General features: G+C 39.0%; 1 protein-coding gene across 2 annotated transcripts in view; it reads left to right on the forward strand.

Annotated features, from left to right (window-relative positions):
* The window catches only part of IGSF10 (immunoglobulin superfamily member 10), a 78,429-nt gene that overhangs the window by 38,409 nt on the left and 23,435 nt on the right, over positions 1-16,585 (forward strand). The gene's annotated exons all lie outside the window — the stretch shown is intronic.

Here is a 16,585-nt window from a genome sequence, read left to right on the forward strand (position 1 = left end):
CTGTTCCTTTCTTCTCTTGCTCCCCTGTGGTTTGATGGCTTTCTTTAGTGATATGCATGGATTCCTTTCCCTTTATTTTTTGCATATCTATTACTGATTTTTTAAATTTGTGGTTGTGATAGGGTTTGTATATAGCATCTTATGCATATAGCAGTCTATATTAACTTGATAGTTAAGTTTGAAACCATTATAAAAGCACTAAATCTTTACTCCCCTACATTTTAGGTATATAGTGTCAGACTTTACATCCTCTTATTTTGATTTTCTCATCTGATTTTTTTATACACTTGATTTTAATGCTTTAGCCTCCATATTGGTTTTAGAAGTAATTAATATATTACTTTTACTATGTTTATATGTACTTGTGAAATTTTTTCCTTTTGTAATGTTCTTCTGTTTATAATCTTTCTTTTCAAAAAATCCCCTTGACATTTCTTGTAAGGCTGGTTTAGTGGTGATGAATTCATTTAACTTTTGTTTGGGAAACTCCATCTCTCCTTCTATTCTGAATTATAGCCTTGCTGGATAGAATATTCATGGCTGCATATTTTTCCTTTCAGCATTTTGAGTGTATCATGCTACCCTCTTATTGCATGCAAAGTTTCTACTAAAAAATCAACTGATCGTCTTATGAGGTTTCCTTTGTATGTAATTTTTTTTTCTGTTCTCAAAATCCTAATTATCACTAATTTTTGACATTTTAATTCCTATGTGTATTGGTGTGGATGTCCTTGGGTTAATTTTGGGGGGCTCTCTGTGCCTCCTGGATCTGAATTCCTGTTTCCTTCACCAGATCAGGGAAGTTTTCAGCTATTATTTCTTCAAATAAATGCGCTGCCTCCTTCTCTCTTGATCTCCTTCTTCTGGGAGCCCAATAATGTGAATGTTATTATGCCTGATGGTGTCACTGAGTTCTCTTAACCTATGTTCTTTTTTTTAATTGATCTGTTTTAGTTAAAAAAAAACCACACAACAAAACATCAAATTATTTTTACCCTCTACAATTCAGCTCTTTCCAAACATTGTAAGACCAAACAGACCCCCCCATCCAGAAACAGGGAATTAACTTACTTTTTTATAATACTTTTCTCATTCTCCTTGTTCAGCTTTAGTGCTTTCCATTACTCTGTCTTCCAGCTCTCTGATCTGTTCTTCTGTTTCCTCTAGCCCACTATTCTATATATTTTTTTTAAATGTGTATTTTTTAAAATATAATTTGTTATTAAATAGCCTAAAATACAGTGTGTACAGTGTGCTCTTGATTTGGGGGTAGATTGGTGTGGTTCACCACTTAAATACAATACCCAGTGCTCATCCCAACAAGTACCCTCCCCAATGCCCATCACTCATTTCCCCCTCTCCTCCATCCCCCCATCAACCCTCAGTTTGTTCTCTGTATTTAAGTCTCTTATGGTTTGCCTCCCTCCTGCTATGTTTGTAACTATTTTTTCTCCTTCCCTTCCTCCATTGTCTTCTAGTTCCACAAATGAGTGAAAACATATGATAGCTGTCTTTGTCAGACTGACTTATTTGACTTAGCATAATACCTTCCAGTTCCATCCACATGGCTACAAATGGCATGATTATATTCTTATTGCCAAGTAGTATCCCATTGTATATATAAACCACATCTTCTTTATCCATTCATCATTTGATGAACAGTTAGGTTCTTTCCATAATTTGGCTATTGTTGAAAGCACTGCTATAAACATTGGGGAACATGTGCCCCTGTGCATCAGCTCTCCCATATCCTTTGGATAAATTCCTAGTAGTGCTATTGCTGGGTCATAGGGTAGTTCTATTTTTAATTTTTTGAGGAAGCTCCACAGTGTTTTCCAGAGCAGCTGCACCAGTTTGCATTTCCTGTTTCTCCACATGCTCATCAACATTTGTTGTTTCTGGAGTTGTTCATTGTAGCCACTCTGACTGGCGTGAGGTGGTATCTCAGTGTGGTTTTGATTTGTATTTCCCTGATGAGGAACGACAGTGAGCATCTTTTCATGTGTCTGTTGGCCATCTGGATGTCTTCTTTGGAGAAGTGTCTATTCATGTCTTCTGCCCATTTCTTCACTGGATTATCTGTTTTTCGGGTGTTGAGTTTGGTAAGTTCTTTGTAGATACTAACCCTTTATCCAATATGTCATTTGCAAATATCTTTCCCATTCCGTCAGTTGCCTTTTAGTTTTGTTGATTGTTTGCTTTGTAGCGCAGAAACTTTTATCTTGATGAGCTCCCAATAGTTCATTTTTGCTTTTAATTCCCTTGCCTTTGGAGATGTGTCAAGTAAAAAATTGCTGTGGCTGAGGTCAAAGAGGTTGTTGCCTGCTTCCTCCTCTATGGGTTTGATCGTTTCCTGTCTCACATTTAGGTCTTGCATCCATTTCAAGTTTATTTTTGTGTATGGTATAAGAAAGTGGTCTACTTTCATTCTTCTGCATGTTGCTCTCCAGTTCTCCCAGGACCATTTATTAAAGAGACTGTCATTTTTCCATTGGATACTCTTTCCTCCTTTGTCAAAGGTTAGTTGGCCATACATTTGTGGGTCCAATTCTGGGTTCTCTGTTCTATTCCATTGGTGTATGTGTCTGTTTTTGTGCCAATACCATACTGTCTTGATGATTACAGCTTTGTGGTAGAGAGTAAAGTCTGGGATTGTGATGCCTTCTGCTTTGGTTTTCTTCTTCAGTATTACTTTGGCTATTCGAGGTCTTTTGTGGATCCATACAAATTTTAAAATTGTTTGTTCTAACTTTGAGAAGAATGCGGGTGCAATTTTAATTGGGATTGCTTTGAATGTGTAGATTGCTCTGGATAGTATTGACATTTTAATAATATTTATTCTTCCCATGCATGAACATGGAATGTTTTTCCATTTCTGTGTGTCGTCTTCAACTTCATTCATAAACTTTGCATAATTTTCAGCATACAGATCTTTCACAACTTTGGTTAGGTTTATTCCTGGGTATTTTATGGTTATTGGTGCAATTGTAAATGGGATCCATTTCTTGATTTATCCTTCTGTTGCTTCATTATTGGTGTATAGAAATGCAACCAATTTCTGTACATTGATTTTTTTACCCTGCAACATTGCTGAATTAATGTATCAATTCTAGCAGCCTGTTGGTGGAGTCTTTGGGTTTTCCATGTAGAGTATCATGTCTTCTGCAAAAAGTGAAAGTTTGACTACTACTTTGCCAGTTTTGATGCCTCTTGTCTGATGGCCAATGCTAGGACTTCCAACATTATATTAACAACAGTGGTGAGAGTGGACATCCCTGTCATGTTCCTGATCTCGTAGAAAACTCTCAGTGTTTTCCCCATTGAGGATAATAGCTGTGGGCTTTTCATCTATGGCTTTTATGATGTTTAAGTATGTTCTTTCCAGTCCGACTTTCTTTAGGGTTTTTATGAAGAAAGAGTGCTGTATTTTGTCATATGCTTTTTCCACATCTATTGACAGGATCATATCATTCTTATCCTTTCTTTTATTAACGTGATGTATCACATTGACTGATTTGTGAATACTGAACCAGCCCTGCAGCCCAGGAATGAATCCCACTTGATCATGGCGAATAATTCTTTTTATATGCTGTTGAATAGTATCTTGTTGAGCATTTCTGCATCCATGATCATCAGGGATATTGGCCTGTAATTCTCCTTTTTGGCGGGGTCTCTGTCTTGTTTGGGAATCAAAGTAATGCTGGCTTCATAGAATGAGTCTGGAAGTTGTCCTTCCTTTTCTATTTGTTGGAAGAGCTTGAGAAGGATAGGTATTAACTCTGATAGAATTCCTCTGGGAAGCCATCTGGCCCAGGAATCTGTTGTGAGATTTTTAATAACTGATATAAGTTCTTCACTAGTTATGGGTATGTTCAAATTTTCTATTTCGTCCCATTTGAGTTTTGGTAGTGTGTGGGTGTCTAGGAATTTGTCCATTTCTTCCAGGTTGTTCAGTTTGTGGCATATAATTTTTCATAGTATTCTCTGATAATTGCTTGTATTTCTGAGGTATTGATCGTGATAAGTCCATTTTCATTCATGATTTTATCTGTTTGGGTCCTTTCTCTTTTCTTTTTGAGAACTCTGGCTAGGGGTTTATCAATTTAGTTTATTTTTTCAAAAAACCAGCTCTGAGTTTCATTGATCGGTTCCACTCGTTTTCTTTTTTTTTTTTTCTTTTGGATTCTATATTGTTTATTTCTCCTTTGATGTTTATTATTTCCCTTCTGCTGGGTTTGGGGTTTCTTTGCTGTTCTTCTAGTTCATTTGGGTGTGCTGTTAGATTTCATATTTGGGATTTTTCTTGTTTCTTGAGATAGGCCTGGATTGCAATGTATTTTCCTCTTAGGACTGCCTTTGCTGCATTGCAAAGGGTTTGGACTGTGGTGTTTTCATATTAATTTGTTTCCATATATTTTTTAATTTCTTCTTTAATTGCATGGTTGACCCATTCATTCTTTAGTAGGATGTTATTTAGCCTCTGTTCATTTGGAGGCTTTCCAAACTTTTTCCTGTGGTTGATTTCAAGTTTCACAGCATTGTGATCTGAAATCTGCATTGTATGATCTCACTTCTTTTATATTTATTGTGGGCTGTTTTGTGATCCAGTATATAATCTCTCTTGGAGAATTTTCCTTATGCACTTGAGAAGAATGTGTATTCTGCTTTAGGATGAAAAGTTCTGAATATATCTATCAAGTCCATCTGGTCCAGTGTATCATTCAGGGCCATTGTTCTTTATTGATTTTCTGCCTAGATGATTTGTCCATTGTTGTAAGTGGAGTATTAAAGTCCCCTGCAATTACAACTTTCTTGTAAGAATAAGATTGCTTATGCTTGTGATTGTTTTACATATTTGGGTGCTCCCAAATGTGCATATATGTTTATAATTGTTAGCTCTTCTTGATGGATAGGACCCATAATTTAGGATATAATTTCCTTCTTCATTTCTTATTACAGCCTTTAGTTTAAAATCTAGTTTGTCTGGGGGTGCCTGGGTGGCTCAGTCGGTTGAGCGTCCAACTTAGGCTCAGGTCATGATCTTGTGGTTGGTGAGTCTGAGCCCCACATCAGGCTCTGTGTTGACAGCTCAGAGTCTGGAGCCTGCTTGGGATTCTGTGTCTCTCTCTCTGCCCCTCCCCCGCTCATGCTCTGTCTCAAAAATAAAATAAACATTAAAAAAATATCAGAAAACGAGATTTTATTGTATAAGTATGGCTAATTTAACTTTCTTTTGACTCCAGTAGCATGATAGATGGTCCCCTCACTTTGAATCTGAAGATGTCCTCAGGTCTAAATTGAGTCTCTTGTAGACAGCAAATAGATAGGTCTTGTTTTTTTTTTTTTTTTTTTTTTTTTTTTAATCCATTCTGATACCCTATGTCTTTCGATTGGAGCATTTAGTCCATTTACATTAAGTGTTATTATTGAAAGATATGGGTTTATTAGAGTCATTGTGAGGTCTGTAGGTTTCATGCTTGTAGTGATGTCTCTGGTCCTTTGTGGTCCTTGTAACCTTCCACTCACAGAGTCCCCCTTAGGATCTCTTGTAGGCCTGGTTTAGTGGTGATGAACTCCTCAGTTTTTGTTTGTCTGGGAAAACTTTATTTCTCCTATTCTGAATGATAGGCTTGCTGGATAAAGGATTCTTGGCTGCATATTTTTCCTATTCAACATACTGAAAATTTCCTGTCGTTCCCTTCTGGCCTGCCAAGGTTCAGAAGATAAGTGTGCTACTACCCTTATATGTGTACCCTTGTAAGTTAAGGCCCGCTGTACCTAGCTGCTTTCAAAATTCTCTCTTTATCTTTGTATTTTGCCAGTTTCACTATGATATGTTGTGCAGAAGATTGTTTCAAGTTACATCTGAGGGGAGGTATCTGTGTTTCCTGGATTTCAATGTCTGTTTCCTTCCCCAGATTGGGGAAGTTCTCAGCTATGATTTGTTGAAGTGCACCTTCTGCCCCTTTTTCTCTGTTCTTCTTGTGGAACTCCAATGATATGGATATTATTATGTTTCAATGAATCCCTTTGTTTTCTAATTCTCCCCTGGTGGTCTAGCATTTTTTTATCTCTCTTTTTCTTAGCTTCATATTTTCCATAATTTTAATCTTCTGTTTCACTTATTCTCCCCTCTGCCTCTTCAATCCTCACTGTCACCACCTCTAGTTTATTTTGCACCTCATTTACAACATTTGTAAATTCATCATGACTATGTTTTTGTTCCTTGATCTCTGCAACAATAGATTCTCTGCTGTCTTCTATGCTTTTTTCAAGCCCAGCGATTAATCTTATGACTCTTATTCTAAATTCTTGTTCAGTTATATTGTTTATATCTGTTTTGATCAATTCTTTAGCTGTCATTTCTTCCTGGAATTTCTTTTGAGGAGAATTCCTCCATGCATCATTTTTGCTAGTTTTCTGTCCCTTATGTGTTTCAAAAGCTTGTTATGTGTCCTGCACCTGCAAGCCCTACTATATTAAAGAGGGGCCATGCACTGTCCAGGGCCTGGACCTTCAGGAGGTGTTTTTTGGAGTGTGTTACTTGCTCTCTGCTGTTGTGACTCTGGTTGTTTTGTCTCCCTATTTGTCATGAAGCTTTGGACCCTCCACCAGGTGTGCTTTATTTGTTGAAGTAGCCCTAAAAGAAAACAAAGAAACCAAAGACAAAACAAATACAAAAAACAAAAAACACCAGCTACAACAAAACGATGGGGTGAGATCAGTGTTTATGTGAGAGCCTTATCCCATACAAAGAGAGAAATGACAGGGGTAGGGGAAAAATAAAATTTAGTGGTTTGTCCCACTCTACCGACTCCCGTGCCTCCCTGGCACTTAAATTGGATTTAACCCCCAATATCTTAAAGGGCCCCACTCCATGCACCCTGGTTGAGGGGAAGAGATGTCTGTGCCACCTCAGGGCTGTGCACAGTTTGTCCCACTCCAACTCCTGTCCCTCCCTCATGTTCGGCTGGGATTTAAACCCTGATATCTTAAAGGGTCCTGCTCTGTGTGCCCTGGTTCTGGGAAAGTGCAGCTCTGTGCCACCAATATATTGTCTCTGGCTAGCAGGTGCAGGCAGTCTTGGAACAGTTGTATACCTTCTTCCCACAGCACTCCAGGGAGGGGATTGTTTTCTCCCACTGCAGACTGCACCCCTGACCTAGCCACTGAGCCTGGGCCTGGCTCCCCTCCTCCCCAGGTGCGTGAACCAGGCAGCTGGCCCCAGTCTGGAGGAAGCCCCTCAGTTAGAGATTGGATCTTTCTCCATCCCAGTTAGTGGTTTTTTTCTTGTACAGATACAGTCTTATGCTTCCCCAGCTTCTCTTTCTCTTCCCTTTGTCTCTCTGCAAAAGGGGATCCCTCCCTTTTGTGCCTACACAGCCTGATTTGTCTCTTCCATTTTGCAGTCACGCACCTATGGCTGGCCCACCAGGTTGTCCCCATGGGTCTCTGGAGATGTCTCTGTCACTCTGCAGCCTGGACTCTTGGAATTCAAAGTCCTTTGGCCTCAACACTGCTGTTTGAGGGATGAGGGAATTTCAGGTCCCCCCTTGCTTCTCTGCCATGTTGGATCTCTCTCCATCATGTATTTTTAATTTTAGTTAATGAGTTAATCTCTAATTGGTTATTTATTGTTTCCGTCTTTTTGTTAAGGATCTCACTGAGGTCTTCCATTCTTGTCTCAAATGCAGTAAGCATCTTTATGACCATCACTTTAAATTCTCTATCAGGCGTATAACTTACCTTTGTTTTGTTTACCTCTCTTCCTGGAATTTTGTCCTTTTCTTTGATTTGGGACATATTCCTCTGTCTCCTCATTTTTTCTAACTTTGTTTCTGTGTGTTGGGAAAGTCATCTATGTTCCTTGCTTTTAAAAGTAGTGGCTTTATGAAGAAGAGGTTCTTTAGTACCCTGTACTGAAGTGGCCCCTGTTCACCAGAACATAGTGCTTCAGGGGTGTCCTCTATGTGTGTTGTGGCTGAGTTGCATTTGTCTTCAGTCCAGTCATCTGCAATGGCTCTCTTTTAGTCCCTGTGTTATCAAGGGGCTAGTCTGGGGCTACTTTGCATTTGAGTTGGGTCAGACCAGATGTTTGCCAAGGCTGCAGTCACACCAATCAGCAAGCTGTTTTCCCTGTGTTGTCCCATGGGAGGCTTTCATTGGTTTATTGGGGCTGCAGTAGACCTGGTGGTGTGTGTGCTTATCTTCTCCTCTTCCCAGATCAGGAGACACTTTGGAGTGGTTCTGGACATTGTCAAGGCTGCTTGCACAATGCCACATTTGTGGCACTGCTTTGGATGGACTCCTGTTGAGGGAAGGTTAGATTGGGCTTAGCAGCATGAGAATGCTACAAGGGTGGGGCACACACTTATCAATGTTTGTGCAGGTCTGCTTGTGAGAAACCTGAGCTGCTTTGGACAGCTCCTGTCAAGGGCAGGTTGGATGTGGCAGGTGCACAGGAGAATGCAGGGGCAGGGTGTGCTGTTAGCAAAGCTTGATAATATTTGCTCTGGTTCCTGCAGGTATCTGTGTATCCAGGCTTGGGGGCCAGGGAGGAGAAATGGTGCCCACCAGCTCTTTTTTTCTTAGGAAAATCTCCTAAAGATCCTTGCCCTTGCTGCACATGTTGTGAGATTACTAAATAAATCTCCTTTCTGTATACCCCAGAAGTTTTTCAAACTGCTGCTTCTGTGCTATATCTCAGCATGTTGTTATGATGTCTTTTTAAGGTGGGGACTCAATTTCTAATCATCCTCCTGCTCTCCTAGAGGTGAACTGAGCCCACTGATTTTTATTTTATTTTATTTTTATATAATTTATTGTCAAACTGGTTTCCATAAAATACCCAGTGCTCATCCCAACAGGTGCCCTCCTCAATGCCCATCACCCATTTTCCCCTCTGCCCCCTTCAACCCTCAGTTTATTCTCAGTATTTAAGAGTCTCTTATGGTTTGCTCATGGTTTTGAGCACCTCCCATTTTCAAAGCCAGATGTTAAGGGGATTTGTCTTCCCAGTGAGGGTCCTCCCTGCCTGGGGTGCCTGACATAGTGGGCATCTGCTCCTCTCCTGTGTGCTTGCAGTGTCTCTCCCTCCTGTGGTCGGTCTTGTGGGTCTGTTTGGTTCCCAACCATGTCTCCTTTCTTTCTACCATTTTCAGGGTGTATTTTTCTCTATAATTAGCTGTGGAGTCTTTTCTGCCAGTGCTTGGGTTGTTTTCTGAGTTATTTACACTAATATGTGCCTTATGTAGGTGTATCCATGGGACAGGGTGAGCTTAGGATCCTCCTACTCTGCCAACTTCCCTGGAAGTCTAGTCTTTGTTTTAAAGTCTGTCTTCTATGATAAAAGTAGAGCTACCTCAGCTTTCTTTTCATTTTGATTTACAAATATCTTCTTCCATCCCTTCATTTTCAGTTTGTGTGTGTATAGATTTGTCTTAAGATTTGAAGTGTTTTGTAGGCTCATATGGATTTTGGTGGGTTTTTTTTTTAAGTTTATTTATTTATTTTGAGAGGGAGAGAGAGAATCCCAAGCATACTCTGTGCTATCAGAGCAGAGCCCTGTGAAGCGCTTGAACTCAAAAACCATAAGATCATGAACTGAGCCAAAATCACGAGCTGGATGTTTAACTGACTGAGCCATCCAGGTGCCCCTTGATCTTGTTTTTCTATTCATTAGTAACACTATGTCTTTTGACTGGATCCCTTGGTCCATTTATATTTTTACTGAGTTTTATTCAAGAAAAGAATGCAGAGTAGAATCTTGAGCTGACCATATCACATGGACACAGAAATTACAGCTACATCTATGTAACTAACTCTGAAAAAGATCTGAAGACTAGCAAAACAGACCTTCTGCAGTCATTTCTAGAGAGGAGGCCACATCAAAAAAAGTGGGAAGGACGGAGATGTGGTTGGGAACCAAACCCCTGGTGAGAAAGCCAAACTCCACACCATGCACTCCAGGCACTAAGGACATATACTATGAAGATGAATCCCCATAACATCTAGCTTTGAAAACTATTAGGGTTTAAGGAGCTTTTGAAATCAGCAGAACTTGGCTCTGGCAAAGCCTGAGAGTGATAGGAATTTGAATCCCTGCCTTTAGAGAACCAGCATAATAAATAACATGGCCCGCAAAACCAGCACAGAAGCAGCAGTTGGAAAATCACCTGAAGTATGTGTGAAGGAGATTTGTTTAATCTAAAAATGTGTCTTGGAGGAGCAGGGATCCTCAGGAGACTTCTAATAACAATAGGCTGGCCAGATCCATTCCTCTTCCCTGCCCCACGCTAGATAGCCTGACACTTACGGGAACCAGCACTAATACTCTTCACCTAATTTGCTAGCATGGCATGTCCCGCTCCCTTCATCCTACCCACCTTGGCAGTCATCCATCCAACACAGCTCATGCCTCATCAGGAACCACTGCTACTCCAGAGGGACTCTTGCCCTGGGAATAGGGGAAGATAAACATATACCAGCATATCCAGGAACTGAACCTTGACTGTTATGGGAGAGGCCCTACCAGCCAGTGCAGTCACACTTGCAGCAGCTGCTGACTACAGACACACAGTCTGACCACTGAAAGTTTCCACAGGCCATGCAGGGAGGAAGCCTTGCCATTTGGTGCACTTGTGCAGACATGCTAATTGCAGACAGCTAGCTTGACTGCTGACCCCATCAACCTAGAAGTACTTGGTGGCCTCAGACCCCTCAGCAGCACAGGGAACAAACCTGACTTATTGAGCCCACAAAGCCAGTCATTGCAGCTGACTGGCTGAAAGTAAATGTGGTTCAGCCAAAACCATAGGGTGTACACAGTTCACATAGAGAATACCCCTGGAGTGCCTGGCTCTGGTGACCAGGGGCAGTGCACCACTTCTATACAAGATCAGGAGACATACCTGGCATCCCTAATACATATAAACAAACACAGACATGTCACTTTTGTTCAACATAGTACTCTTCAGAAATCCTAGCTGCAGCAAAGAAAAGGAATCTAAATTGATAAAGAAGTAAAACTGTCACTATTTGCAAATGATATGACACTATATATACATCTTCAGGACTCCACCAAAAAAAAAAAAAACACACACACAAAACAAACTTGATGAATTAAGCAAAGTTTCAGGATACAAAATTCATATACAGAAATCTGCATTTCTGTACACTAGTAATAAACTTAACCAAGGAGGTAAGAGATCTGTACTCTGAAAACAAAAACACTGATGTTCTAACCATTGATGTAAAACACTGATGAAAGAAATTGAAGGTGACATCAACAAATGGGAAACTATTCCATGCTAATGGATTGGAAGCTATCATTAAATGTTTATAACACTGGGGACGTCTGGGTGGCTCATTAGGTTGGGTGTCCAGCTTTTGATTTTGGCTCAGGTCATGATCTCACATGAGGCTCATGAGTTCAAGCCCCACATCAGGCTCTGTGCTGACAGTGCGGAGCCTGCTTGGGATTCTCTCTCCTTCCCTCTCTCTCTCTCAGAATAAACAAACTTAGAAAATTTTTTAAATGTTAATATTCAAAGCCATCTACAGATTCAGTGCAACCTTTGTCTAAATACCCACAGCATTTTTCACAGAACTAGAACAGATAATCTTAAAATTTGTATGGAACCACAAAAGACCCCAAATAGCCAAAGAAGCAATTTGGAAAAAGAATAAAACTGGAGATATCACACTTCTCAGTTTTAAACTATGTTACAAAGCTGCAGTAATCAAAACAGGATGGTACTGGCACAAAAAATGGACACAGATCAATAGACCAGAATAGAGACCAGTATAAACCCATACTTACATGGTCAATTAATCTATGACAAAGGAGGCAAGAATATACAATGGGGAGAAGTCTCTTCAATAAATGGTTTTGGCAAAACAGGACAACTACATGCAAAACAATAAAACTGAACCATTTTCTAACACCATACACAAAATAAACTCAAATGGATTAAAGACCTGAAACCACAAACTCCAGAAGCAAACATAGGCAGTAATCTTTTTTGACATCAGCCATAGCAACATTTTTCTAGATCTCTCTCCTTGGGCAAGGCAAACAAAAAGCAAAAATAAACTGTTGGAAGTACACCAAAATGAAAATGGTGAAGGAAACCATCAACAAAAGACAATCTACTTAATGGGAGAAGATATTTGCAAATGATATATCTGATCAGAAGTTAAAATTCAAACTCTACAGAGAACTTATTATACAACTCAATGCCAACAAAAAAAATTATTCAACTTAAAAAAGCAGGGTTGCCTGGGTAGCTCAGTCAGTTAAGCATCTAACTCTTGATTTAGAGTTATTATCTCACGATTTGTGAGATTGAGCCCTGCATTGGGCTCCCCACTGAGAGCACACAGCCTGCTTGGGATTCTCTCTCCCCCCATCTCTCTGCCCCTCTCCCACTCGTGCTTGCATTCTCTCTCTCTCTCTCTCTCTCTCTCTCTCTCTCTCTCTCTCTCTCTCAAAATAAATAAACATTAAAAGAAAAAGCAGATGACCTGAATCAAAATTTTTTTCCAAAAAAGACATACAAATGGCCGATTATAACATGCCCAACATAACCAGTCATCAGGAAGATGCAAATCAAAACCATGATGAGATATCACCTCACACCTGTCAGAATGGCTAGAAATAAAAAGACAAGAAATAACAAGTGAGTGTTGTCAAGGATGTTCAGAAAAGGGGACCCTTGTGCACTGCTAGTGAGAATGTAAATTGGTGCAGCCACTGTGGAAAACAGTATGGAAGCTCCTCAAAAAATTAAAAATAGAAATAATGGGGTGCCCAGGTGGCTCAGTCTGTTAAAGTGTCTGACTTCGGCTTAGGTCATGATCTCAGAGTTTGTGGTTTTGAGCCTGTGTTGGGCTCTATGCAGACAGCTCAGAGCCTGGAGCCTAGTTTGGATTCTGTATCTCCCTCTTTCTCTGCCCCTCCTCTGCTTGCACTCTGTCTCTCTCTCAAAACAAAAAAAAAAAAACAAAAAAAAAAAACATTAAAAAAATTTTTTTAATTAAAAAAATAGAAATACCATATAATACAGTAATCCCACTACTGGGTATCAGCCAAAGAAAATGCAAACAAAGTGATATATATATATACCCTTATTTTTACTTTAGCCATTATTTAAAATAGCCAAGATACGGGATCATCAACAAATGAATGGATAAAGATAGGGTATATATAAATACAATGGAATATTACTCAACCATAAAGAGGAATAAGATCTTGCTATTTGCAATAACACAGATGGACCTAGAGGGCATTGTGCTAAGTGAAATAAATCAGAAAAAGACAAATACCTTATGATTTCACTTATATGTAGAATCTAAAAAAACAAATGAAGAAAAAAATGAAAAGCAAACTCTTAAATACAGAAAACTGGTAGTTATCAGAGGAAATGTATGCAGGGAGATGGTAAAATAGATAAGAAAGATAAAGTGGTACAAACTTCCAGTTATAAAATAAGCCCTGGAGAGGAAAATCACAGCACAGGGACTATAGTCACTATTGTAATAATACCATATGGTGACTACACTTCTCATGGTGAGCAATGAGTAATGTATGAAATTCTTGAATCCATATGTTGTACACCTGAAACTTATATAACACTGCATATTATACATCAATAAAAATACTCATAGATTTGTACTTACTGTCATTTTGTTGGCTTTCTGATGTTCTTGTGTTTTTTTTTTATAGTTCTGTTTTTTACAATCTCTTTCCTTATCATTTAGTGACTTTTCTTAGTGTTATGTTTATATCTTTTATTGTTTTTGTGAAACTATTATAGGTATTTGGTTTATGGTTACCATAAGGCTCATATATGTTATTTTATGTATGTAGCAGCCTATTTTAAGTTGAGGATCACTTAAGTTCAAGGGTGTTCTAAAAGCACTATATTTTTACCACCTTGCCAAATGTTTCATATTTTGATATCCTATTTTATGTCTTACTATTTTGTGTATCCATTGACTAATATTATAAGTCTAGATGATTTTACTAGTTTTGTACTTTAACCTTCATACTAGTTATGTAGGTGGTGGATCCACTACTTTTAATATATGTTTACTTTTATTAATGAGATCATTTCCTTCACAATTTCATTTTTTCCACTTATGGCCTCTTCTCTTCCACTTATATTAGTTCCTTTAACATTTCTTTTATAAGAACATTTCTTTTATAAGACTGGTTTGTTGTTGATGAATTCCCTTAGCTTTTGCTTGTCTGGGAAACTCCATCTGTCTCTTCAATTCTGACTGATAATCTTGTTGGGTAGAGAATTCTTGCTTGTGATTTTCGTTTCCTTTAGCACTTTGAATATATCCTATCACTCCCTTCTGGCCTCTAACTTTTCAGTTGAAAAATCAGTTTTAATAGTTATATGGAGGTTTCCTTGTGTGTAACTAGTTGTTTTTCTCTTGCTGCTTTTAAGATTCTCTCTTAAACTGTTGATAATTTGATTATAGTGTATCTTGATCTTCTCTAGGAATCTCTGCTTCTTAGATGTGGATGTCTATTTCATTTATTAGGTAAGCAAGTTTTCAGTCATTACTACTTCAAATAGGTTTTCTGTCCATTTTTCTCTCTCCTCCTTCTGTGACAACTATAGTGGAAATATTAGTATGCCTGATGTCCTAGAGATCCCTTAAACTATATTTAGTTTTTAATTTTCTCTCTTTACTGTTCCACTTGGGTGATTTCCACTACTGTCTTCCACATCACTGATTACTTCTGTAGCGTCTAATCTCCTGTCAATTCCCTCTAGTATCTTTTTTCAGTTATTCTTCAGCTCTGATTGGCTCCTTTTTATATTTTCTGTCTCATGGTTGAGGTTCTCACAGTGTTGATTCAGTCTTCTTCTGAGTTTGGTGAGCATCTTTATGGTCATGATTTTGAATTATTTTTCAGGTAGATTGCTTATTTGTTCCCTTAAGTCTTTTCCTGAGGTCTTGTCTTGCTCTTTAATTTGGAACATATTCTTCTGTATCTTCATTTTGTCCATTTGTTTCTATGTATTAGGTTGATGAGTTGCATTACCCAGTCTTGAAGGAGTAAGTGGCTTTATGTAGGTGTCTTATGGGGTGTAATAGCTCAAACCCCTGTGGTTCATCCAACTGAGGTGCACCTGGGATATCCCTGTCTGGATTGTGTGCACTCTCCTGCTCTGGCTTGTATGCACGGGTGGGGGGTACAGGCCTCGAATGTGACTGGCAGTGAGGTCTGGTTTTGACTGCTGCTTGGGAAGAAATTGCTCTCGACCCAGCCCTGGGACAGTGAGATTGAAGGGGAGTTAAAAGAAATGGTGCCTACTATCACTTCTGTTCCCAAAGAATGTTAAAGCAGGTCCCTACACCTCTGGCACATGGTTTAAAATTAATCTCCTTTACATGTAAACCCAGGCACTTTTCACACTACTGCCTCTGCTCTGGGACTTGGAGCAAGTGAGATTACACTCACACTTTTTAAGAGCAGAGTCTCTGTTTCCTTCACAGACCTAAGCCCCACTGGCTTCCAAAGCCAGACATTATGGGGGCTTGTCTTCGTAGTGTGGGTTCCCTAGACTTGGGAGTCCAATCCGATGTGGGGCTTAAACCTTTGTTTCCTCAGGGAGTCCTCGATGGTTATGATACCCACTGCCCCCCCCCCCTCACTTATGGGTCATCACACTGGCGTTGTGGATCTTAACCATATTGTTGTCCCTCTTATCCATCATGGTGAGGCTTTTTCTTTATATCCTTAATTGTATATAATCTCTGCAAGTCTTCAGTTTGTTCTCAGATATAGTTGTTCTACAAATGGTTGTAGTTTTGGTTTGTCCATGGAACAAGATAAACTCAAAATCCTACTCTACCATCTTGATCCCCAAGGCACATCTAATTTCTATTCAAAAGCTCTCATAAAGTAGATAGAGCCTAATAAAATCAAGTCAGTAATATCTTTATAAAAGATCAAAGTCAGTGCTCATAGAGTGCTTCGACATCATACCAGGACTGTGTAATGCAGTGGAATTCAGTCTGGGCATGTGATTCCCTTGATTTCACTCAAAACATTATTTGGAGTATATGTCTTCAGAAAATTGGTTGGAATACATTCCCTTCATGGAACTTCCATGCATATTTATTCTCTTCACTGGGTTTTCAACAAATATTGAAGAACATGGAGTTTGAGATTATATTACAACGTAATAATTAGGTTGAATCTTTTGTATGTTGTCAGTTTTGTTTTTTTTTTGTTTTTTTTTTTTTTCTGATTAGGGAACTTGGCTTCCAGAAAAGCATGCTTCAACAGAGGTGACATCTTAGGTCAAATCAGGGGGAAAAAATGCTAGAATTTCTTTCTCTTTTTGGAGAAAGTGTAAGTTCAACTAATAAGTGGAGAACTTGGAGAATATCCCCATGCTCTTGAAATATTCAGAAATTGTTTTAATTTCAATGCACAATCAATTAAAATCATATTCCGCATAATAACCAAAAAAGTGGAACACACCCCAAATGTCCTCATTGACAAGTGGATTAGCAAAATAGGTTACATGCATACATGGAATATTGTTCTGCACCA

This window comes from Panthera tigris, chromosome C2 (assembly GCF_018350195.1).
Source record: "Panthera tigris isolate Pti1 chromosome C2, P.tigris_Pti1_mat1.1, whole genome shotgun sequence".
NCBI classification, from domain to species: domain Eukaryota; kingdom Metazoa; phylum Chordata; class Mammalia; order Carnivora; family Felidae; genus Panthera; species Panthera tigris.